At 39.0% G+C, this 26,301-nt stretch overlaps 1 protein-coding gene across 5 annotated transcripts in view; it reads left to right on the forward strand.

The window, feature by feature from the left end:
* Nucleotides 1-26,301, forward strand: part of dlgap4b (discs, large (Drosophila) homolog-associated protein 4b) — a 113,416-nt gene that overhangs the window by 11,778 nt on the left and 75,337 nt on the right. For all 5 annotated transcript variants that reach the window (XM_072382552.1, XM_072382549.1, XM_072382551.1 and 2 more), the window contains exon 2: nt 26,014-26,078. The gene's annotated coding sequence lies outside the window, so the exon portion shown is untranslated. The remainder of the gene's footprint in view (nt 1-26,013; nt 26,079-26,301) is intronic.

Genomic DNA, 26,301 nt, shown 5'->3' on the forward strand with positions numbered 1-26,301 from the left:
CGTACTTGACCACCTCTCAAACTGACATAAGAAATAATTTTCTTCACTTTGTAGTTTAATCTTCTCTCCTCTGTAACACTGTAAAAGATAATGCCTTGTGCTCCGTTTGGACTCAGGATGACTTCATTAGAGTTGACGTCCCAGATGATGTGCCTGCGTTGGAGGGTTTTTTGCTTTTATCAGTAAATCGTAGAAGGTACAAGCAAGTAATGAAAAGTACTAAACAAACAGAAAAACAGTTGACAAGTGCAAGCTCTTTAAGTAGACACCAAGCAATGAAGACTGATACCCTACAGGGGATTAGTCTCCATCTCCAATTCTGCATTATTTGAGCACATTCTGTTTTTTTAAAGACCATCTTGCATTTCTTCTATCATTTGTTTTCTGACTAACTCGTGTTGTGGCAACCTGCCTCACCAAGTTCTCTACACTGTTAGCCTGAATTAATTAACTATATCGAATTAGATAATAATTAAACAAAAGCAATATAAATGCTGCCTTTACCTTCTGGAAAGTAGCAGAAAGTAAAAATAATTTTATTTGAGCATTTCAATAATGTTTCTCCTCCCTATGAACCATGTCCCTTTTTTTATTTCTGCTTATGGGTTTGCTCAAAAGACCCTCATGATGAAAAATAAATTTGGACAACGTCATCCCTTGCCCGGACGTGGGTCACTGGGGCCTTACCCTGGAGCCAGGCCCGGGGGTGGGGCCCGGCAGCGAGCGCCTGGTGGCCAGGCCTGAGCCCAAGGGGCCCGAAAACACGACGTGGGTCCCCCTTTCCGATGTTGTCTTATTAATGCGAGCTGGGTAACAGCCAAAGTCGGAGACCTTGGTGGTCTGATCCTCTGATCTCTATACTGAAGCTGGCTCTTGGGACGTGGAACGTCACCTCTCTGTAGAGGAAGGAGCCTGAGCTGGTGCACAAGGCTGAGCAGTTCCGGCTAGATATGGTAGGACTCAGCTCAACGCCCGGCTTGGGCTCTGGAACAAGTCCCCTTGAGAGGGGTTGGACTCTCTTTCACTCTGGAGTGGCCCGTGGTGACAGGCGCAGAGCAGGTGTGGGCATACTCATTACCCCCCGGTTGTGTGCCTGTACATTGGGGTTTACCTAAGTGGAGGAGAGGGGAGCCTCGCTCCGCCTTCGGGTGGGGGGACAGGTCCTGACTGTTGTTTGTGCTTACGCACCAAACAGCAGTTCCAAACCCGCTGGTGGATAGGGCTCTGGATGTTGTAGGACAGTCTTGGTTGACACGTCTCTGCAGCATCGCATGGACATCGGGAGCCATGCCTCTGGACTGGCAGATCGGGGTGGTGGTCCCCATCTTTAAAAAGGGGGGCCGGGGGGTCTGGTCCAACTACAGGGGGATGAGACTCCTCAGCCTCTCTGGTAAGGTCTATACTGGAGAGGAGGATCCACCGGATAGTCAAACCTCAGATTCAGGAGGTACAGTGTGGTTTTCCTCCTGGCTGTGGAACAGTGGACCAGTCTACACCCTCAGCAGGGTCCTGGAGGGTGCATGGGAGTTCGCCCAACCAGTCTACATGTCTTTTGTGGACTTGGAGAAAGCGTTCGACCGTGTCCCTCAGGGAGTCCTGTGGGGGGTGCTCCAGGAGTATGGAGTGCCAGACCCCTTGATAAGGGCTGTTTGGTCTCTGTATGACCGGTGTCAGAGTTTGGTTCGCATTGCCAGCAGTAAGTCGGATGTGTTTCCGGTGAGGGTTGGACTCCATCAGGGCTGCCCTTTGTCACAGATTCTGTTCATAATTTTTATGGGGCTCGAGAGGAGCCAGATGAGGTGGCTCGGGCATCTGGTTAGGATGCCTCCTGGACACCTCCCTGGTGAGGTGTTCCAGGCACGTCCCACTCGGAGGAGACCTCAGGGAAGACCCAGGACATGTGGGAGAGACTATATCTCTAGGCTGGCCTGGGAACACCTCGGGGATCCCCCAGAAGAGCTGGAGGAAGTGGCCGGGGACAGGGACGTCTGGGTTTCTCTGCTCAAGCTGCTGCCCCTGCGATCCGATCCCCGGAGAAGCGATAGATGATGGATGGATGGATGGGTATGCATTTGTAAAACAAAGAATGGAGATTGTTAGCACCATGTCAGCTAACCCAATTGTTAGAGGGTCTATTTTAAGAAAAGTCATGATGTTTTCCTAACTCTAACCACATAGTTGTTCATGCTTAAACCTAACAATTGTAACGGACCGTGAAGACACAGGACACAGATGCAGGGTTGTTTTCAAAGTAAGAGTTTTATTTACAATTAAAAAAGTCGAGGAGCTCCAGACAGAGCAAAACAAGGGGCTGCGAAAATCCTGAGGCACTCTCCTCAATAACTATGTTGAGGAGGGTGCAGCTATGACTATGGAATAGATCACAAAACAAAGATAGCACTGTAGGAGGATCGCTCAACTACAGGCTCGAGGAAACAAGGCTGTGGATTCTGTGGTTCAAAGGCGCTAGAGTGAAGAACATGGATAGTTACGAAACACTGGCCCAAGACAAGGGAGACGCAGACTATTTGAATACACGAGGAGCCATGGGGAACAGGTGGAAACACTTTGGCATCAGGGAAGACAATCAGACGCTTGACACAAGAGGAAGGGCAAAATACCTGAAACGAGAGGGAAGTTAATATTTAAAAATAAAACAGGAAATGACGAGACAAGACATGGATCAAAGCATAAGACGTGACAACAATGTTTTTAGGTGCCTCATCAAAGATCTAAATCACTGAGTGGTAGTGAAAGTAAATGGTGAAAGAAATGTTAAGTGTTAAACAAAATAAACTTTAACAAGTAATGGAGATTATGGGAGATGCACTCAGGTGTTCTTTATGACAGTTCTGGGAATTGGGACACCATTGTCCCTTCCTGCCTCCTAATGCAATTTGTTTTCTTCCTAGAACTAAACAGTCTTGAATGTATATTTGTAATTTATGTCCAATGAAAAAGACCATTAATGAGCTTATTAAGTTTTGTACCAGTATCACAAACTACTATCAAAGCTGTTACCAAGGCAGCTTTTTACCAAATCAGAAACATCAACAGAATTAAAGGTTTTCTCTCCCAAAAAGACCAGGAGAAACTCATACATGCATTCATCTCCAGTAGACTCGATTACTGTAATGGAATTTTAACTGGACTTCCCAAAAAGAGCATTACAAATCTGCAGCTCATCCAGAACGCTGCTACTAGAGTTTTAAACAGAACTAAGGCTACAGTCACACTGATTTTTTCGCTCATATGTGACTGGTTTTGACAGTGTGAACAGCACAAGTCGCATTGAATTTGATATTTTATCAGAATTAGGCCACTTTAAATGTGATACTGAATCGGATATGTATCTGATTTTATAGCCAGGTCGCATTTAATGCGACTTTGACGTCATTCTGACTCGCGCTGCACTGCTCCCGTCGATCGCCCCAGCACACTGTGGGAAACTGAAACCCCACGTCTGCCTGAAGCCTCACAGCACCTCTTGGAGATCGTCTCCCTGGGGTAGTTTAATATAGTCAGGCTGGTGCACAGCTTTGCAGAAGTCATGCACAATAGCGCAAACGAAGGACTTTGCGATGCCAAACAGGTTGGCCAAGGTGAGGTAACCCGCCCCCGTTGCTACCCAATATAGCCCCACTCCCACTCGCTTTTAAAGGAGATGGATCTCCTGAACAACGTGTCTCCTCTTGAAAGTCTCGGGAGAGGTGCTGAAAAAAATGATGAAAGGTATTCCTCGATATTCTAAACTTCTGGAAAAATTCTTGCTCCGTGTAACCAGCCACATCCTGATCCCACCATTCCTGGCTCCGTCGCCACATCCAAATACTCTGTGTGGATGATACAGTTATTGCTATGCATAGAGCTATTATCTGGGCTCTCAAGTTTTGAATGAAGGCAAGAGTGAGAATCCCTCCCCCAATTCCTGCGACAGGTTGGACAGGTCTTTCATTACTTATGTTATTATTAGTGTTGTTGTTAGTGTTTCTCTGCTCAGAGATGCGTGTTTCCTGCCGATTCCATAGCGATAGCAGCACGCCAGTGAAATTTATATTATACTTTTTTTTTTTTAGCGTGAGAAAAACCATATGTGGCGTGTGGGTGTGAGATCTTGTTGAAATGCGTTTGTTGCTTTGTTGGCAATTGACTGTATGACATTGGATATGTGTTTATTTGCATATATAGTGGCTAACTAGGATTTTATCACAAGTGGTCACTCAAGACGTATGTGGGGATGCATTTTATTCCAGATGTGAACACACAAAGTAAGAACCACCCATTTGTGACCACCAGATCACTGGGAATGCATCATAGAAACCAGGTCTGAGGAACCTCTTTTTTGCTAAATCTAGGGTATAGCGTAGACATTAGGCAGGAAACAAAGTAACCAAACATTACATCCTCCCTAAGGTAATTATGATTTGATTGGGAGTGTTTGCACAGAACAGAGGGCTCAGTGTTCTGTGAGAGGGTTTGAATCAATGTGCTGCACACAGCTCTACTATAAAATAGGTTATTGCAATTGAAGAGAAGATTAGTGCTTGCATGTTACTGACATTTTAAGAGCCTCTTGATCCACATGTTATGTCTTTTGTTAACAATAAAAATGCACACTGGTTGCTATAGACTTCTAAACAGACTCTATTGATCATTGTGATTCAAAGGGCCATGAATGAATCTCCCTGATTTAAAAAAGAAAAAAATTCTTCCCGCTTGTTACTATTAGACATAGTCAGTGTTATCGTTGTCTTTTCTGAGTATGCCTACATATGTTTTTTTTGCTCTTATTGTATGTGTTGACCACCAGCTGCATAGAGCCAGCTGGAATCTGGCCCATATACTGTCCAGTTACTGCCATTACTGAACAGATTATAATATTTCAACATGAGCAGTTGTTTTTATAGGGAATTAGAAAAAGACTAATGGATTGCGGGGCAAAGGATTTCAGTCTTTATAATATGCAAGTGTGATTTTGCTGAATCATTCTGCATTTCATTTATTCCTGCCACTTTGCTGATTTCATTTCTTTTAGATATGGTATATTTAAAATGAAAAAAATATAGATATAGATATATAATATAGAAGACAATGTGTAGCAGTTACAAACTTGTTTCTACATCACTGAAGATATTTAACCTTATCATACAAGTGTCAACTAACATTGTTAGGAGTCTTATGTGCATACATTGGTTTAATGTGTCATTTTTATATTTTTTTCTTTAAAAGCCAGCTGCAGGGCTTTAATGTAGTTGCTTAAGTCGATGTTGGTCACAGTGATAATGCCAATAGATGTTCAAGTCAATTCTTGATCTCCATGTGTTTCCGGGTAAGATCCTGTGTATGTGTGATATATATAGTTTTGTCCTCACCATTCAGCAATGACCAATGGGCCCTTTCCTCATCTTTGGTCCTTTTGTCATTAAGTGATCGGACACAAGTTTTTCAGTTTATCTTCTCTCTAACTTGTTCTTGTCAGCAACTTTGCAATATTTCCACAAAGTTCCGCTCAGTTTGTGAATGCAGAAACTGTGAATTGATCTTTACTATGACTAATGTTTACTTTTTTGTGGTACGTATCATAATTACATAACAGTGAATAATAACTATAACTATTTTTTGCTATAAAGAACGAAAAATAAATATAATTCAATAATTTTATAGTTGCCCAGTTATAAAGAGATCAAACCTGATTGAGATTTTGATTTTGATGTTGGCAGTAGATGACAAATCAGATGACAAATCACAATTTACAACACTCATTCCAAAACACTTGGAATGCTTTCTAATATATGTAGATAAAGGGGTTATCTGACTTTAAATATTATTATATTATGTTATTAGCACTCAGTTCAAAAGCCTGCATCTCTGATGGTATGGGTGCATTAGTGTGTATAGAACTAGCATCTTGCACATCTGTAAAGGTACCATCAGTGCTGAAAGGTGCACATGCTGTTTAAAGCTGCATATGCTCCCATCCAGACAATGTAGTTTTTCATGCATATTTCATTAAGACAATGTTAAACCACATGGCTCCATAGTAGAAGAGCCCAGGTGCTGGACTGGTCTGCCTGCAGTCCAGACCTTTCATAAGCTAGAGATATTTGGCATATCATAAAATTCAAAGAAGACTCAGCACTGTTTAAACAACTTGTGGGACAACTTGGTTTCCTCAGTTCCTCAGATGTTGTTAAAGAAAGAGGGGATGCTTCTTGTGATAAACATGCCCCTGTCCATACCTTTTTGACCTGCCATCTAATTCAAAATGAGCTAATATTTTTCAGGAAATAGTAAAATGTCCAACTTTCAACATTTTATATGTTTTCTCAGTTTTATTGTGAATGAAATATTGTCTTATGATATTTGTTAATCATTGCATTGTGTTTTTGTTAACATTCAACATATCATTTTGGAAAGGGGGACTGTGCCTTGAAGAAAGATTTGAATATCTATACAAACTTTTTTGGTAGTCCATTGAATTCTACAAGACATTTCCTGTCCAACGCCAGAGTGGTGCAAGATGAATTCACTTAGGAAAGGGATCACCAAAGTGGGATTCATTGTGTAGGGTCCATAAATGTCTCTATCAGATTTTATGGAGACCTATCTAATATTTGTTGAGATATTTTACTTAAGTGAAAAATAAACGTTCTGTCCATTTACAACAACAATAACCAGAGTTTTAGGTTACTACAGAGTGCAGTCACCCAATGTGGGGCTGATCATGTCTGAGTGTCTGCAACACAGTAACAAAGCACTGAGGGGATGTGTTGTCAGTATTATCCAATGAGAGCTATACAGAAAGACAGAGGTTGGCCTTGGTGCTTTTATGGAGATCATGAAGCTCCCCTGGGAGTGGGTACTCTGAATAGCGAAAGTTGACATGAATGAATTAAAACAGAATAAAAAATTTTAAAAAAGCTAATTGATTTGCTGGCAGATGATTAGAAAAGAGTCCAATTTTTCTCCTGTTAAAACTCAAAGCGTCTTTACTTGCTTAGTATAGTACCCCGACAGGAGTGCAGTGGATGGTCATTGTTGCCTTGAGGCTGTTTTACACAGATCGAGGTGTCCCTCTCTTCCAGTGTGGACAAGTACATAACCTGAAGTGGATTTCCCAGCAGGGATATTCATGTAATCTTGACATACAGTCCTCTAGTACAGAGACTGATTCTCTATATGTGGTACACAAGATTAGGGTCTAACGGACATTATTGAAGCATTATCAAAAGTTCCCACCAACAATGGCCAGTATGGTCATTGTTGACTCGCGGTTGACAGCGCGGTCATAAGCAGATACTTTGAACTCTGTATTTCACAGAAAACATTTTAGCAAAGTCAACAGGCAATATGAAATGTTGAAACTTACTGTCATTTGAAAAACATGTTCATTTTTGAACAGCAGATATCAAAAAAGTCATTGAGGCTTTGAAAGTGAAATGTTTTCAGATTTCTGTTTGATGAAAGATGTCAGCTACTCAACTGTTTTTTGTTTTTTTTTCATGTCTGAACAGTGAAGAGACTGTTTTGCTGTAGGAAGCCATGCTGTTGTTAGTACACGCAGAATGTGGTTTGGCATAGGCTTATTGAATTAGTCAAGGCCTTCATTGAAAGAGATGTCATCTGGATGCTCCAAAAGTGTATATGTTGTTCAGCACTAATAATGCCTTCACAGATGTGCCATGTTATGTGCACTAATCACAATCACTTTGTTTCAAGCTGGGTGCTGCTTAAAAAGCTATGTGGTCCCTCTTTTCTTTAGCCCAGAGGATGCCGCATTCAGAAATTCCAAAAGGAAATTTCATATTTTGATTAGGGCTGGGCAAATATTAAATTATTTAATCACGTTAATCGCATGATTTCCTGTGATTAATCACAATTAATCGCATTGTTATATGCAAAATCCAATAATGAATTCAAAAGTAGCATATAACGCACTTTTATTGGAACTGTACACTGAAGGAATCGAAAATACTCTGATAAGAACTGATAAGACAATTCAACGTCGCAGTGTTTACAAATAACTTTGGCTCTATCGACTGCGCCGCCTGGAAGAACATGGAAATGAAAATGACCATGTAAAAGTTCTGTAACCTTCTCCATGTTTGTTTAGCCCGCTTCATCCGTGATTCTTTTCTTTTCTCACTGTTTCGTGTGAGCGCTGCAGCAGTAAGCAACATACTAGGCTCGCCTACGATGGACTTTTTCAAAATAAAAGCCAGTGCTCAACAGATGTTTACAATAAAAGCAATAAATACTAAAACGGTGTTAATGAGAGACAAATAATTGTCGGTGATAATGAATCCATTAGTTAACGCAAAAATAACATGTTAATGTGCCCTGTCCTAATTTTGATTAATCAGACGACAGGTCAGCTTTCCACTTGAAAATGAGCAGATCCAGTCCAGAGAGGGTGCCAGTGTTTGTGGAACTTTTTGATGAGCTTAGTTTCTCTAAATGTGTTTTTATATGGCGCACTAGATTTTTAACATTTGCATTTATTTTTGTAATAGAACTTTGCTCACTTGGAATGATCATCAGAAGTGTTTTTAAGTCCACTTTTTTAAGTCTACTTCATATTCAGGTCTGTTTTTAACATAGTGCTGTCACAGGGCCTGAAACATTCAACACTGCTTTACAGCCCTTATCCTACTTCTTTTTAGGAATATTGTGTACCTTAGATATATGAAATCCACAGAGCTGTTGCCAATTACACTCCCCTTATAAAACAAGGTTGTATAGCCAAGTGCACTTAAGTTAATTGATTAGTTCATCAGGAGAGACTGCTGTCGGTGGTTAAACCTAATAAGTGTATCACCTTTGTGGAACTTGTGTGTAATAGTTGCTGATGGTTTTATTTATACAGAGATTAGCAAAGAGTAGCTGTTGTGCATGCACACGCTTTGAAGGGCTTCATGCATTAATGTTAAGGATAGTCCAGAACATTAGGTCTTACTGATTTAGCATTAGTGACCCCCTGATATTCAGCTCTTTTCGACTGTCAGGCCTCCTGCTTCAGACACTCCACTACCCCTTTTAACTTCTTACAGATCATGTTGTGTGACGAAGGTCATGAGCATAATTCACTTTGTGTGATATTGCAAGAAGATGCATGCAATTTAGTCTACTGAGCCATCTGGAAAAGTACTGTGTGTGCGAGTGTGTCCAAGATATTGTAATAGAAGGTCGACCTTTGTGAATTCAGTACACTGTGCACTTGTCCGGAGCTGTTTGCTGGCCTCATAATCCCATGCATATCTGATGCAAAATCTTATTTGACCTCTTCAAAAGTACAACAAAAAAACAATGTCTTATGACACACCTCCTCAACAAGTCACATATAAATGTTTTATGTGTCTTAAGTTTTTTGTACACCCTGCTTTTGTGTGTTTTATTGCAATCTCAGTTCTTAAGTGACTGATGGAGGCCCTGAGTTCTTTGTGTTTTATGTAGGCCAGCTGCTGACCTGATTGCCAGCAGTGCTGTCAGTAGAAATAGGACCCTTGCTCTGATAACGAGAAGAGGACATAAAACTCAGAGATTATGAAGACAAACAATAGATGAAAAACATTAATGTCCTTATATTCACACATATGTGTGCGCACGCACACACACAAATAGGCCAAAAATAGTCAGGCGATTTCATTGCTATCATGATAATTGACATGAGAAGGAAAAGAGTATTAATTTAATCTGCAGCCCTGACCGAATGACAGGTTTTGTTAGGCAGAGAAAATAGAAAGAGATGTGGGAGCATGATGGTGAACTGGTACTATCCTGGTGATGGACAGCCTGGCTCATGTATGTGTGTGCATTTTTGTGTGTTACAGAAAGAGAGAGTGAGAGGGAAGGACAGAGAAATGTACATATGTGTCTGCCTGTTGAGCTTTTCACTATTCCTGTTTGGCCATCAAATGTGGATTATTTTTAAGTGAAAAGCTTTGGTTTTTTTCAAATCCATGCTCTGTTCTGACCAAGCTAATGCCAGGGCGCACTGAGGTCAGCTTCTGTCAGCTTCTGTCTCTTTTAACGTTATTGCATTATTCCTACTTTGTTCTGTCTGCACTATTTAAGCTCTCATCCCTTCCTTCCTCTTTCTCTGCTTTCTCACTCCTCCTTCTCGCTCTCTCATCCTGAATCTATTGCTGTCTTTGTTGTTGCCCTACATAATAACCTGGAGCATGTCCTGAGAACGCAAGGAACATATTCGATTTTGTCCCAACACCAGCTTACGTTCCACTCAGCCCGTGGAAATAAAACACATGGGAGTTGTATGGTTTTAATTTGAACTAACTGTTGGTTCCTTTGTATCAGTACTTCATTAAAAGAATGTTTTTTCAAAATGAAAGTTTAGCCATAACTGACCAAGCATCTACAAGATAGTCCATCGTATTGCAAAAGCCTTTAAAAATAGCAATAGTAGGATTATTTTGGACTTGCTTAACAGAATATAGAAACTATTAACACTAATGTGACTCCACCAAAGCTTGTTTTTGTTGCAGGATTTCATGCACTAGTTTGCATAACAGGCATACTGGGCCATACCTGGGGACATTCGTTAAATATGCATGGGAAGAAAAGCGTTGTGAAAATCTTGACCAGACCTCATCTTCTTTTTTTGTTCTTTATTTTTTCTTCTTTAGTTGATCTTTTACAGCTGATCAGTCCGTTACAAATTAAAATGATTAAAGCAAGATTAATCTCTGGAGGAATCAGATAACACACTAAACTCCACATAACAATAGAGGAGGAGGCTCTCAACTTCTTAGCATGACTTCTGCAACAGGATTGGTAAATCGCTGTGACAGTCTGACATTTGAACCCTAGGGTAGAGCTAACTGGTGAAGTCAGACCCCTGATACTTGATAATGATTGGGCTCCGACAGTGCCTGTTTGTATTATTACAAATGCCAGTGGTGCAGCAGTGTATCCCTGCAAGAGCTTGTGTTATGGGTTTTATGATGAGAGCAGATTTAAGGATTGGTAGTTAATCCTTCAGGGGTTGACCATGCTGGGAGATAATAGCTCACTTTAGTTGCAGTATACTGTATAGTGACAGGGCCAGATCTGTGTTAATCATTGTCCACTGACATGTAGCAGAGCATCCGATAGTGATGTTTCATATGGGAAGCTTTTCAAAAAGAGGCGGTTTTATTAGCAAGATATGATCAAGTTCAAGTACAGTAATTAGAGGATATCATATCTGTAAATCTCTTGGAGTGTCAGATGTTGATTGTTTTCTTTTACATGACCAAAAGTCTTGAAAAGGTGTAGAAAAAAAACAAAGAAAAAAAAAACATGGCTATGTTTTAGTCTTTGTTCGGACGATTAGAACTGTAGATTTCTGTATTTTTTAATCTCTTTGCTGTTTGACTCAAGTGTGTGGCCATTTCTGTTATAGTTTTTTTTACCAAAGAGCTGAAATCTGACATTTCAGGCAAATCAATTTTTTCAAGTCTCTAAATATAGCAGCGGTAGTTTTAGTCAGATGCTTTTAGTGCACTCTACAAATGACAAAATTCTCTTCTTTGAAAAACCTGACTTTATGCACCCTCCTTTGTCTACTAAGTGTCCTAATGCAGCATGCCAGCTGTCTGTCGGCCTTTGCTGACCAAACGAGTGTTGCAGCTGACCAGAACCATATTTCAGCCCATAGTTCACTAACAGGTCAGAGTCGCATTCAGCTCATAAGGGTATTGGTGTAACTACTGCAGCAAGATTGTGCTGCAAGTCTGTGCGTCAGTTTCATTCTCCTCATCATGCACTGACCTCATTTGGCGATATGTTTATATAAAATTAGAGAAATTTGAATGCAGCTGAAGACTTTGCATGCCAAGCTGTTTGGTCTGTGGATTTTAAAAAGGAATGATGTTTTCAAGACATTTTTGCCTGAGACGGTTTCTCAGATTATGTACAGTTACAGCTACATACAAGCTTTGAATGGGATTTTCTTATCATTTCTAAATGTAGATTGAATTTAGTAATTCAAGTCTTTTTACACTAAATCTGAAGCACAAAAAGGCATTTTTTGTTGTAATCAGGCCACACAATGTTTAACGAAATGTAAAGTGACAGGTGGATGAGATGGATGTCCGAGATGAGACTTTAAATGCTGAAGCTTTTGCAGATTCACCCATCTTTAAGTAGGTCTGCCCGTGCATGTGTTTCAGATATATTATTAAAAGTATTGCAAGAGTGCTTTGACCCTAGTGGGTTAATATCCCAGGGTTCACATTTTCAAACAAGAACCGTCAGCAGAGCTAATTCTATGTAATTATAATTTGGTACACCGGAGGCCCAGTTTCATGCTTTTCATGCTAATTTTGTTTGCTCAGTGTTGACATCCTTAACACCACCTTAACAAACCTGGCAAAGTTATTCATGAGCCTTTAGTCAAAACAGTTTTAAACATGGATTGGTAACTGTATGTGTGTATGCATTTCAGTGTATAATACCAGTGTACTGGATATGTATTTATCATCCCAGTGTAACTTTAATACAAAATGTTTTGTATGGAGACAGTGATAGAGAGGATTCAATGAATGTTGTTGGCCCCTGGCTTTCTTATGTCTCCATCAACATTTTTAATGGCAGCACTAGCTCAGCAGGTAGAGTTGTCATCTATCAATCTTAAATTTGCTTTTTTGATCCCCAAAATAATGAATAACAAATTACCACAGATCCAAATTGAGCCCTTCATAGCTATTTGTTCTGTGAAGGACTCTCTATTCCCAAAATAAGTATGTGCAGCAGTAAACATTGATTATCAGTGTTAGTATTGCAAAGCTCAACATGCTGTTATGTTGTGATTGCTGCATGATGACTTTGAACAAAAGACCAGAAGGCAACAACAGCTGCAAACTGTCCTTTTTTATGTCTAGACTTGGCAACTCTCTATCCTCTATCCTCCTGTCCAGCAAGTTGTGTTAATATTGTCCCATCTTAAATTTGCTCTCTCCCACTCCTCTTATTGCCTATTCCAGCTCATTCACACCCTCTGTTGAGTGCCCTCTTATGTTCCTTATCAATGTAGGACAGAGATACAGAGATGCTCCTGTCTATCTGGTCCTCCAGAGTTAGCTGCTAGAAAGCCCTGTTTGTTTCCATCACTTTACTCTTGTTCAGGCCAACCATTAAGTGTACTTACATGTGTTCACACAGACATAAGTAAGTCCTCATACACTTCTGATGTGCATACACCGCTTCACACAGTTCTTTGTAATACAAAGACACTTGTTGTCTGCCAAGCTGCTTTGACACTTTTTCCTTGCCTTTGTAATTATTATTTTAGCATACTTTGACTCCAGTAATCTGCTGTGTAGATGATGCTTTTTCTTTTTTTCATTGTACCTTTTAGAACTGAAAGCAGCAGTTATCAATGTCAGCCCACATCCTTATTTCTTCCTTTGTTCCTCATGACTTTGTTTTCAATTTTCTACAAATTATGATTTATGTATTTCTGCTGTAATGTTATGCGTCTTTGTGTGGATGCTCAGAGGAAGAAGGCCGGCCTGAATTTTGACAGGCAGCTGTGAGTGCCTGCCTACGGCTGTGTAAGTGACGCATTGCAGGCCTGATTGAATCTCACACACACAACAACTGATAGCAGGAAATATGCTGGTGAGGAAACCATATATTTCTTTTCTTTTGATTGATATGAGTTTTCAACTACCACTTAATTTGTGCATGTACATTAAGTACAGGACAGGCTGCCATCTGTTGCACTTTCTTCCTTGCGCTGAATTATGATATCATGAAATGGATTTCTTCATATGAAGGCAAGAAGGCAATGACTCACCAACACAAAGTTGTGCTGGGGTAATCTGATGATTGTGATTAGCACAGTTTACATCCAGTGCCAACATTGAGCTCCTATGCATGAACAAAGTTTAACTGTGATGAATCTCTCTCCCTAACTTTGACCAAAGGCTTGAGTTTGAGATGTTTTTTTTTTTGTTTGTTTTTTTAAATCTATCATACTATATCTAAGTTGTAGCTGCATTTGCACTTTTAGTTTTCCTTACTTCATCAATTTTTGATCACGCCTGCAGAAACCTCTCCATGTGCTGAAGAAGGCTGAAATCCACCTTTTTCACCACTAAAACAAGAATTAAAAGGACAGGAAATCAAATCTCATCCCCCAGCAATAAAAGAGATACTCTTTGTACCACATCTTTATCACTAATTGCTACTAAGCTGTTATGTATTCGTCAATTACTCCATCTGTATATATTCATGATGGTTTCCTTTGTTCTTGCTAGTTTGTTATAATTTGTTGCTGTGTTGTGTTCATCACAATGTATATGTCTAGTTAGTACTAAAGGCACTGCACTGCATAAAAGTCTATTCATGGCTCAATCTCATACCTCTCGCCTCTACTTCAACAGATTGACAATGATGTTAACATTTAATTTCCAACCAAGCATTTTTAGTTAGCTCTAACGTGTCAATTGTGAATCACGACTAGACACACTGGACAGCATGTCATTGTTTATGCATAAAATTTTATATGGAGCTGGTGTTCCAGACAGCTTCATGTGAATACAGGGAGCAGAGAGAGCAGATAAGTTTTAAGTCCAAGTTAAAAGTGCAGGGTAGACTAACATATGCTCTGAACTTAAAAAAAAAGTTTAAAAAAATAAGTTTATAAAAAACATTATACACTCGTTGCCTCCCTTTTGATTTATTTAGGTTAATTTTTAATGGCAGGAAAGGGTTTTCGTGTTTCCACTTGATCCCTGGAAGAAACAGAAGAAACAGGAATTTTGCAAAAAAATCATCTCTGGAGAGAAAACTTCTTTCAGAGTAATTTACTGCAGTGAACCTTACATGAACCCAGGGCTCATGTAAGCTTCAGAGACAAAAGCCAAAAACACATATTTACATTCACCACTCAACACAGGCACTCTAAGAGAAAGAAATGATTTTAGGTTACTGACCAAGGAATCAACAATGACTTTACAGAGTTGCGTTTGTGTACTCATTGTTCCTTTTAGAACATCATACCATATCGAGAAAATATTTTCCACAGTGTATAGAAATATTAGAATTTAATGAATTCTGCAAACTGAAGTCAGATGTGAGTTTCAATACACAGGTGAGAATATTACACAGATGATTATATGAAATACTATTTATGTATTTATTTGTTTACTAAGTATATTTAAAAAAATGAGCAGAAAAAACTATATGGTGAATATGAAATGTCTGCCTTGTGGACAAAGTCAGAAGGAAAAATGCAGAGAGAGAGAAGGTTATATTACAGTAACTTATAAAAGACCATGAATCATGGGGCCAGAGAACATATTCTCTTGTGTGAAGCTGCATTCACTCCATTGATTTCCCATACAGTTTTTTTTCTGTTAGCTCCAATCCGTCTCCATCTCAAATGGAGAGTTTATCAATCAGAGTGGGTGTTTTTCAATCGCACGACATGACTGGCTAATCTGATGGGATCGTTTCTACACCCCTTAGTGATTTTTTTCTCTTATTTTTTAAGTGACTGTCAAGAAATTTAGAGACTTTTAGGACAAATCTTTGCCCGTTCATAGAGAGGAGAGTCGCCAGTATATTCCCAAGAGGAGGGGATCGAGTTGTCAGCTGTGTGTGTGTCATGCAGTTAAGTGAGTGATGTTGAAGGCAGGCTCGCTCGTCCAGTCGTAGTGCCACCAGCACAACAGTCAGGAGGAAGCGAAGCAACAGAGACTTTCTGCCACTCCTCACATTCTCTCACAGTTATCCCAGTAGATGTAAACATAGCTGAAATCACAGCACAGACGTCTTTAACATTAATGAATGATGATTTTGTCAGACGACACTGTGCTGAAGAAGAAACTTTATTATTAGAGCAAAGCAGAAGCCATACAATGCTGTTGAAGACTGAATGCCTTGTGCTAATGAGCTGCCATTCAGTCTCAATTTTATACTTGTTTCACTGTCCAGCAACACAAACTGAAAAGTATGTGAATGAGGGCAGCTTTATAGGGAATTTGGCTGTATTAGGATGCAGTATATATGAACATAGTGAGAAGGAGAGACTAGGGATTTTTAAGTAGACTAAGGCCCACTGATTGAAAAAAACACCCACTTCTGCTTTGAAGTGACTCCTTACCCAACTCCTTCCATCAGCATCTCTTTACTTGATGCTGCCTCAATTGCTCTTCTCATGGGTCTCTTTGGTAATGACACTTTTACGAGAGAGAGAGAGAGAGAGAGAGAGAGAGAGAGAGAAAGTCTCTGAGAAGAGGAAGAAATGCAACTTTAAGAAATGCATAAAATATTATAATTACTTAAAACAAAGAGAGAGATTACAACTAATGAGCTGAGATTAGAGGGAAAGAATCTAAAAAGTTTAGTTGCAGGAACAAAGATTTTAAGAGAGATGGATGAGGATGATGAAAAAGAGCAGAAAGGAAGATCAGGAAGGGAGAGGGATGCATAAACATACAGTTCCATTAGCTGACCTCAGAATTGTGTTGATAACTATGCTTTATGCAAAAAGTATGGAAGAGGTCTAATTCACTTGTCAAATCACTACATCCACAACAGCCTTTGGCCGAAATGTGTCATAGTTACATACGTCAACGCACCAACATTTGGACATGTCTCAATATTTCTTTGCCCTAATCTTTTCTCCATGTCATAGGCCTGTTAAATCTCTCTTTTTATGTGGATAGAAGATCCATAAGTCCTAAGTAAGATAGTTTGGTGGCTTAAGTTTTCACTCGTACTTTTGTATTTGTTTTAGACCAAGGTCTGCTTTTTGGATACATTTTCATTTTTCATTCAGTGTTTGCTTAGATTTATGAACCAAACCATTTTGTTTTGTTTTGGATAAGATCATGTGTTAGCTTCAATCATGCCCGTTTAACATGACACCACGTGTTCACATTCTTTACTGATAAACTAATGCCTTTAGCACTCTGGATCAGCATAGCAATTACACATTTACATTTGAGGCTAAGCTGGAAGCAAATCACCAGATTCACGTGAAGAATCCAGCTGACAGATGATATGATTGGTTTTATATGCAGACTTCCCACAACCATATCTCCTTATTTGTTCACTCTACCTCACCTTCACCTGCCATGGGATTCCTTTCACTGAAGGTCAACCACTCTACCCGACAAGCCCCGGCTTGTACCCCCTGCAGAGTGTGCTGGAGGTGGCCTTCGCCTAGAGACATCAATATTTTAAACTTTTCTCAGCACTGTCACTCATGGAGGTAGATGGGCTGCAGTGGAGGTGCTGATGGAGAGACTGAAGCGGGGAGAGGGAGCAGAAAATTACGATGTGAAGATGAGAGGGTAGAAACTTTGAGGTGGGTATAAGGATATGTGAAAATAGTGGAGTGAATATTAACACATGTGTAACAGGGTGAAAGGGATTTATGTGAGTTGCTGAATTCTGTTTTGTGTTTTGATGGCTCACCACAGCATTTGTCATTAAATGTAGCCTTATCATTTTTCGATGGTGAACTATAAACTTGGAAAAGATGTGTGAGAAAGTCAGGGGGAAAATTGTGCTGATGGTCACAATCTGTGTATTTATGACTCTCAAATTCCACTTGCACAAGGAGAACATTAAGCAGTTAATTGTCTATTGAAAAAGAGGCAATCACATAAGGGACAGATGAGGATATAAGTGGGCAAGAGACAGATGAACCGACAAGTAGATAAAATAATGGGCTGGATGGATGAATTTAGAGGAGCTTCAACAGACGCAGATGAATACCCCATCTGACTGTTGATGACATAAAGCCTCCTGCCCTCTCTTCCTCCTCCCATTCGTCCTTTTGTTTCAGTGTGAAAGAGCTCCACTAACCAACTGTTGCTACGACTACAGCTGCTGCCACAATGGTGGTTATTAGGGGTCGTTACCATAGCAAAGGGGGTCCAGAGGGCAATCAGAGAAGAACTGCCTCACCCACAGTGATTATCAGTATACACTGACGTTGTTTAAGTATATTATATTATAGCAGTCATTATGGTGAGTTTTAATGAGCTAGATAATAAGATGTTTACGTTGATCAAAAATTAACCGTAATCTTTTACAGACCTGTGACTAGATATAGAATTTGTTGTTAAGCAGATACAATTTGTAATATATTCAACATGCTGGTTTAGTTTGTGTTAGCAGGCTGACATCAGTAGCAATGGTGGTTTGCAGTCCAACGTTTATTAGATATTCAGTATTTAAATTTCCCTCAGATGAAATGGCACCTCCATGATAGTCCAAGAAAAGAAAGCCAAACCTACTGAAGTAGTCTCTGGGAACTAGGGTTGTATTCAACATCTCTTTATGGCCATAAGCATAATATGAGCGTTTTTCATAGAAATAGAGGCCAATTACTTGGGCTCTACTCTCAGTTGTCACAACTCTAGCACTGACCCAGATGAGCTGTGATAGTGTTAATGTTGGAGCTGACATTAGCTGATGTATTGCAACTTCATAGACCCATGGCTTTATGCATGTTAGCTTTATATTCATCAATATTAATTAAATTAGGTATTGAAAACCTAGCTGGGCGCCAAATTGTTTGCATTCATGTGAAAATGGCACCCCAAAATGTGCACTACTGTATAAGCACTAAAAGTAGCTCATATGCATTTTTGCTGAATTGAGCTGTGAGCAGGTTAGTGCTGTGCTAGCTAGCTTTGTAAGACTAATGCTTACACTTTGCCTACCTTTTTTGTGTCAATAACTCTGTTTTGGATCTAGCTGTTTTATTTGGGGTTGCAGTTTTTGGATATGTTTAACATATGAACTATTTGTGGTTTGGGTAAGCAATATTTTAGAAAAAAGCTGTTATCACTAAAAATAAATTCAAATTCGAGACTAGCTATTTGTTACATTTAAAGCAGAAAATCCATATAAAATCACCGTAATGATGTCAACAAATAAATAAAACAATGCACAGGTAATTTAATGATTTCCTTTTCTGTGGTCTGCAAATGCAAAATTCTGTCTGAAACCCTAGACTAGACAGACTGAAAATATGGTCAATTCCAAGACAAGGCCTTTTAAAAAAGGCTCTTAAAACCAGTTCTTAGTGCAGTGGGAACTATGAATGTCTGTAACAAAACTGAAAGCAATCTGTGAAATAGATTTTGAAATTACATCAAAAAGTAGTTGGTTATTGGTGTATTCATCACAGCTACATTTTACAATTCTATATATAATTGTTTTTTTTTTTAAACTTGGCTTTGGATGGTTTTAAATGTTTTTTTTTCACAGTACTGTTTTAGCAGCCTGAACATCGGTCAGCAGTTATGGACTAGTTAAAGAAGTAAATTGTGCCAAACCAAGTTAAGTTATAGGGGACAAGAAGTAGAGCAGGAAGTAGAGCAAGAAAGTAGCACTCACAGGGAGAAGCTAAATGACAGCACGTCTGCTGCAGTACTCCCCCAGGAATGAGCTTGAGCTTCTCTGCAACACTGACTCACCATGATATTTCACCATGATATGGTAGCTAACTATTATCATTAAAGTCATAGAAAAAAAAGGCATAGTCAAAGTCAAAGTCAAATTTATTTGTATAGCACATTTCATGTACAAAACAATCCAAAGTGCTTTACATGAAATAAAAGCATTGCAGCAGGAAGTGGAAGAAAGCATTAAAAATATGCAAAAGAATATAAATAGAAAGAAATTAAATAATACAAATAATTAAAATGAATAAAAACAAGCAACAGTCTAGATAAGTTAAAAGATACTGTGCAGATTTCATGCGTTGACACATGAGAAAAGAAATGTTTTTAACCTGGATTTTAAAATATCTACATTTGGTGACAGTTTAATCTCCACTGGCAGTTTGTTCCACTTGTTTGCAGCATAGCGGCTTAATGCTGCTTCTCTCTGGACTGGACCAGCTGACCTGAGTCCTTGGACCTACTAGGTTTATATTCTCTGAACATATCACAGATGTATTTTGGGCCTAAACTGTTCTGGGATTTGTAAACCATCAGTAGGCTTTTAAAATCTATTCTGTGACTAACTGGAAGCCAGTGTAAAGATTTTAAAACTGGTGTGATGTGTTCAGATCTCATAGTCCTGGTTAAAACTCTAGCAGCAGCGTTCTGGGTGAGCTGCAGATGTTTAATGCTCTTTTTGGGAAGTTCAGTTAAGACCATTACAGTAATCGAGTCTACTGGAGATGAATGCATGGATGAGTTTCTCCTGGTCTTTTTGGGAGAGAAAATCTTTAATTCTGTTGATATTTCTAAGTTGGTAAAAAGCTGCCTTAGTGACAGCTTTGATGTGGCTGCTGAAAGTCAGATCTGAGTCTACCAACACTCCAAGGTTACGAACTTGGTCAGTGATTATAAGAGCCCGAGTCTCAAGGTATTTGCCAATGCTGACCCTCTTCTCTTTGCTACCAAACAGAATTATCTCAGTTTTGTCTTCATTTAATTGTAGAAAATTCTCTCTTATCCAGGAGTTTATTTCCTCCAGACACTGACACAGTACTTCTGCTGGGCTGTAGTCTGGTGACAGAGACACATAAAGTTGTGTATCGTCTGCATAACTGTGATAATTAATGTTAAAGTTCTGTAATATCTGACCCAAAGGGAGCATATACAAGTTAAACAGAAGAGGTCCAAGAATTGACCCCTGGGGGACTCCACAAGTCATGGCTACTGGCTCAGATTCATAGCTGCCAATTGTAACAAAATAACTCCGGCCTTCTAAATAGGACCTGAACCAGTTAAGGACCGCTCCAGAAAGTCCAACTCAGTTTTCCAGCCTGTGCAACAGGATTCTGTGATCTAAAGTATCAAACGCAGCGCTGAGATCCAACAGAACCAGGACTGAAACATAACCAGAATCAGTATTTAACCTAATGTCATTAGGTTGAATACTGTTAGGTTAGGCATACTAACTAACCTCTGACCTGTAGTTTATATTAACATGAGTGTAGTTGATTTGAAGAAAGAGATTTTGCTCATGTGACTTCTAACCGCTATATCATCTTTTTAATACAGAACATTTCATGTTAATGTTACGTGTGTGTGTGGGTGGGGGGTTAATTGTGTAAATATATAGTAAATATAAGAGGTTGCGAAAAAGTTATCAGTGTCTGTGTAATACAGAAGCATATACAACATCCAACTTTGAAAGTGTCATATTTTGTTCCTGAATAGTTTTATCAAGGGCTTCACCTTCCCATGACTAATTAATATGTCTCTCGACAGCTGGCTGTCTTTGATCTCCTATGTTGAAACTGTATTCCAGTCACAGACTAGAGAGGACAAAGGACAATGTACAATGTGAAGAAGAGACGCAGTGCTAACTTGTTGCACTGAATAAATCTGACTAGGTTAAAAAAGGAGCCTGCTGTGAAAGAGAAGTTGGTGACAATGTGCTCTTGTTTGACACGAACATATGTACAGTATGTATAGACTTTCTAGCTGTAACAGAGTAGTCTCTGTTGACTTTATTCATTTTGCAACTTGAGTGTGAAAATTAAAGGTGCAAGAATGAGGAGAAGGGTATTGATTGTTGATTTAAAAAGCAGCTTCTTCAGTGAGATCAAAGCAAGGCTGTGAGCGATCAAGTGAGAAGCAAAGAAAATTAGACAGATAAAAAGAGATGGGCACAACGGGTTTGTTAGAGGGCAATTAGACAATGTGGCAAAACAAAACTTAAACAGTTTAATAGGAAGAGAAAGGACAGATGAATGGAAATGACAGAGACCAGGACTGATGAGTGGCAGAGAGGCTGTGTGGCTTGTAGAGCAACGCTCAGCTCTTCCTCAGAGTGGGTGCCTCAGACAGCTGAAAGTGTGTCACAAGAAAGCTAGGCTAATGCACCATGTTAATGTTGCTTCAGTGAGCCTCTGCTGCATTCAGCACTTACTGTTAGCACAAGTCATGCCCTGAAAACCAGAGCAGGGTGAGCTACAATAAAGAGTTTAGCTTGTACATGAGCAAACCAGGCCTGCAGTAAAATTCTGCTGTGAGGATCTGCAGTCACCACTAATCGCTGCTCAGTCACTAGATGTATTTTTTCTACTCAGATAACCCTAAAAGCCCCAGAGGCTGGCAAAGAACCAAACTTCAGGATACAAAAACCAAAGCTACATGCACTCTCCAGGACTGATACAGTAATAGCAAAATTTACGACCTCATGGTAAGCAATGGCATCAACTTAGCATTAGCTCGTAAAGCAGAATATTACTGCTTAGAGTAAAGAGTTGATTTATTAAAACAGAGTTCTGCAGTTACATCTTTCTAAACAACATAATATATCACAGCTTGCAAATTGTTGATAGTATTTGAATCTATTGTTTTGGGTTCCTTGAGACCAGCTGCTTGTGATGTTGGACACTAAATATGAATAGAGATACCCAGTCAGACAGGGATCTGGATAGTTTGGAGGCTTGATCACTGCCTTGTCGTGTTACTCAAGTCGTTCTAACCAATTTTTGCAGTGTGGTGAGGTGCTCTGTGCATGTAAGGGAAGTCTCTGCTGTTGGAGAGTACTGTGATATCCACAAGAATTACAGGACCCAAGGTTTCCCAGCAGAACATTGCTTCTTAATGAAATGACTAATGTTATTCACTTCACTTGTCAAGAGTGTTGATATTGGAACTGATTAGTGTAGTTGATTGCTTTTGTTTGGACAACATAACAGATTCATTTATGGAACAGATTTTGCATTCCCAGTCTAATGACTCAATGTCTCATTGAATGACTCAATTATTAAAAAAAAAATAATAATTATAAATAATGATTATTGAATTGAAATTGAGCATCTGGAATTTAGGAATCTAGGGATTCAGGGCAATCTAAGCATTTCAAAACGACTTTAACACATTTTAGTTGTTATTCACATAACTGGAGCAACCCGGTCCTGCACTTTTAACATTGCCCTGCTGTTCTTGTTCTACATATTTGCACCCTTGATACATTGAGTGCAATCGTACCAGTGGCTCTCACTGTTTTCTGCCGTCAATTGAAATAATTTTCACTGCTATTATGAACAATGTTAGAAGATCAGAGCCCAAACAACATGTTCTTCATAGCAAAACTTGACTCTTCAGTTTCTCAGATGCAATAGTCCTATTGTGGTTGAAGGCTGTCAGCTATTTTCTGTCTTTATTTTGTGTTCCAGTGGATAAGCTGTTTTTATTTGTTGTCTAAAGCCTTTCTCATAAAAAGAAAGAGAGATTGACTCACTAAGAAAAAAAAAATAAAAAAAAATAGTTACTTGCTCTAATATTTAATTGAACCCCCATTAACTTTGACTATAACATGCATTCGCTTTGGCATCATTTTTAGAAACTTATGCAGTGTTTTAACATTAATTTCCTTCCTGAGTTGCCATAATTTTACACCAAGAGCTTGTATTGATTATGGGAGACACCTATGTGTAAAGTCTTCTCCAGCACGTCCCATAATTCTCAGTGGGGTTAAGGTCTATACTCTGTAGTGGCCAATCGATGTGTGAAAATGATGTCTCATGCAAACTTGTGCAATTTTAGCCCGATGAATCCTGTTATTATCATCTTGAAATAGCCTGTGCCATAAGGGAAGAAAAGAAATATTGATGGAAAAATCTGGTCATTGATTATGTTCACATAGTCATCTGACCAAATTTTTTGAGGACATAATGTTTCTGAACTTAGACTGACCAACTGAAGCAACCCCCCAGCACTCATCTGCCATCCTTCTTACAAGTCCAAAATAGCAGTGCTTGAGATTTGACATTTAGCCAGCATCACAGCTCTGAAAGTACCAGTGTCTGCATCTTTTCAAATTGACTAACTCCAAGGTGAGGGTCAGCGAATTCCTACCTCTGTCACAAACAACTTCTATACTGTACATTAATATGACATTAGCCATTCACAACATGTTGCAGAAGATATGATGGGCAATGAGTGGGGAGCACCTACTTTCAACTTTTGAATGTTCATTTGTCTTTAGTTTGTATGTTTAAATACTACAGACTCTAAGTTTAAAATAAAAGTAGGACCCTTTCTGTGCAGGTGCATATACTGAAAAACCTCTTACATAACAGACGAGATTTCCTCAATTCCTTCAATATCTAAATTTAACTCGTAACTAATGAAGCAAGCAATAATTTAAATGCTTGCCATATATAAAGTTCAAAGTTTATACATGTATTTTCAGTTCCTTCAGAACATTATAACTGTAATGTTCATGTTTTTAAGTTATTAATTTAGATAATTCAGTAGTGATATGTCTATGATCTGAAATAAATTTTAAAAATGCTATCAGTCTAAAACTAGCCATTTAAATCTGCTTGTATCTAAACATATGTAAAACATCACTACTTCTAAGGGTTCTGAATGCTTTTTATAGCTTTTTATTACCTCGGTACTGTGATATAACCTTGATGCATTTGGAAACAAGGTAGTATATTTTCTATAGTAGATGTACAAGCAAATTTTGATGCACACTGACACATTATATTTAGCTGTCAGCATTTAACCTTATACTGAGATGTTGAAAAAAAAAACTTTTTCTCTAGTGTTTCTCTCTCATTGTTTTCACCACTTTATTCTATTTTGTGTTTTGGCCACATTGAATCATACTCACAGAGTTGTGAATGTCCAGTTACTTTTAGTGCCCGGTTTGCAAGATCTTCATAGGTTTTATCAGTTGTTGTTAACTTGATGGTAACTTGATGCTTTTTAGTATAACCAGATCAGAATAAAGACTGATTAATAGATTTGGAATAGCTCTTGAATAATAGAGCATGTCCTTTGCGTGGCAGTTGGCCTTACTGTGAAATAGCAGCCTACCTCAGAACATAATGCGTTTGATATTTCTGCTCCTATTGCACAAACATTTGTCTACAGAAGTAGTCTTCTATTTTGTGGCACTCGTAGCTGCATCAGATGTAATGTACTGTATAATATTTGATGACAGAGTGAAACAGCAGTCTAAAATGAGAGTCTGATTTGGCCTAAAAATGTTCTTCTAAATCACTGTATGGTTGTCTCAGAAGAAAAATGTAAACACCACAACGTGCTGAACCTGTTTATATTTTTTGCTGGAGATATTCTCTCTGTGAATGTCTGTTTATGCTGTTCTGCAGTTTCTGAATATCACCTCTAGTTACCACACATGTTCGAAGATGATACAAGAGCTCATTGTTTGTACAGTGAGCAGTTAAATTATTCCTCTCTAATGTCGGTGAACAATATGCAAAAGTATTATTATGTAAGAAAAAAAATATTTTTGCTGGTCTACGGTATAATAAGCTTTCCTGGAGTGTTACTGCCTCAGGCAGCATTTTCCTAATCTGATCTGTGGTTTTTAATTGAAATTTTTTTTATCTCTCAAGATGTGGCATTTTCCTATCTCAAAAAGATAATTAATCTCTCAAATAAGTCAAAAACTTGTCAAGACAATAAGCAGTTTTGGAGACAATGAATCATGTCTACAAACGATTATAATGATGTCTGTATTCCAGTCATAATTCTACTTGCCATTTTTTGCAAGCATCAGTCATGAGTGATTACAAACTAATCATCATATTAGGTTTAAGTAGAGACTATTTAGAGAAGAGATCGCATCAACAGGGATGTAATACATTACATGTTTACACCCCAGATACATTATCTCATGGGGGGAGGGGTTAGAAGCACACCACAAACAGATAAAAATGTGGAACAGGGGATGGAAACAAGGTGGAAAGACCCTGGTTCCCTCAGAGGCACTACTTCCAGAATTATGTACTCAGTTACCAGGGGTTAGACCTCACTCGTTTTCTCCTATACCCTTCATTTTCCTCTTTACTACACACGTGACTTTGTTTTGTAATGTTGTGATGGTGTCACTTAAACAAAATCTGCCTGCCACAATCCTCAGAACCACTTCTGTTGTGGTTCCTGCTATAGTAAGTTTGAGTTAGACCACATTGTACCATGATGACACACACACACATGCCCTCAAACTGACTAACACTACCAGTCTCACCACTGGTCAAAATGTCCAGCTTGTTATAATTACTGAAGCTGATGAAACATCTTTGTTTTACAGCTTTTTTTCCACCGAGTCTGCTCTGCTGTGATCTCAACAACAAACTATTCATCTCCCCCAAGAAGGTACAGTACTTCTGTTTCTCTGCATCCCTCAGGACACTGATATTCTGTTTTCATCTGGTGCCATCTTTAGCATCTCCTGCCAAAAATAGAGACCTAGAGCTAACGTTACATTGGTGTGCTTGATGATGTTGTTGGATGTATGGAAACAGTTGAGCCACCAGGAAAATTAGCTCATAAGTTACAGAAAGCCTGCACGCCTTGACCTTGTCCACACTGAACCAGA

Source organism: Leuresthes tenuis, unplaced genomic scaffold (genome assembly GCF_036924035.1).
Source record: "Leuresthes tenuis unplaced genomic scaffold, fLeuTen1.0.hap1 SCAF_3, whole genome shotgun sequence".
Taxonomy (NCBI): Eukaryota; Metazoa; Chordata; class Actinopteri; order Atheriniformes; family Atherinopsidae; genus Leuresthes; species Leuresthes tenuis.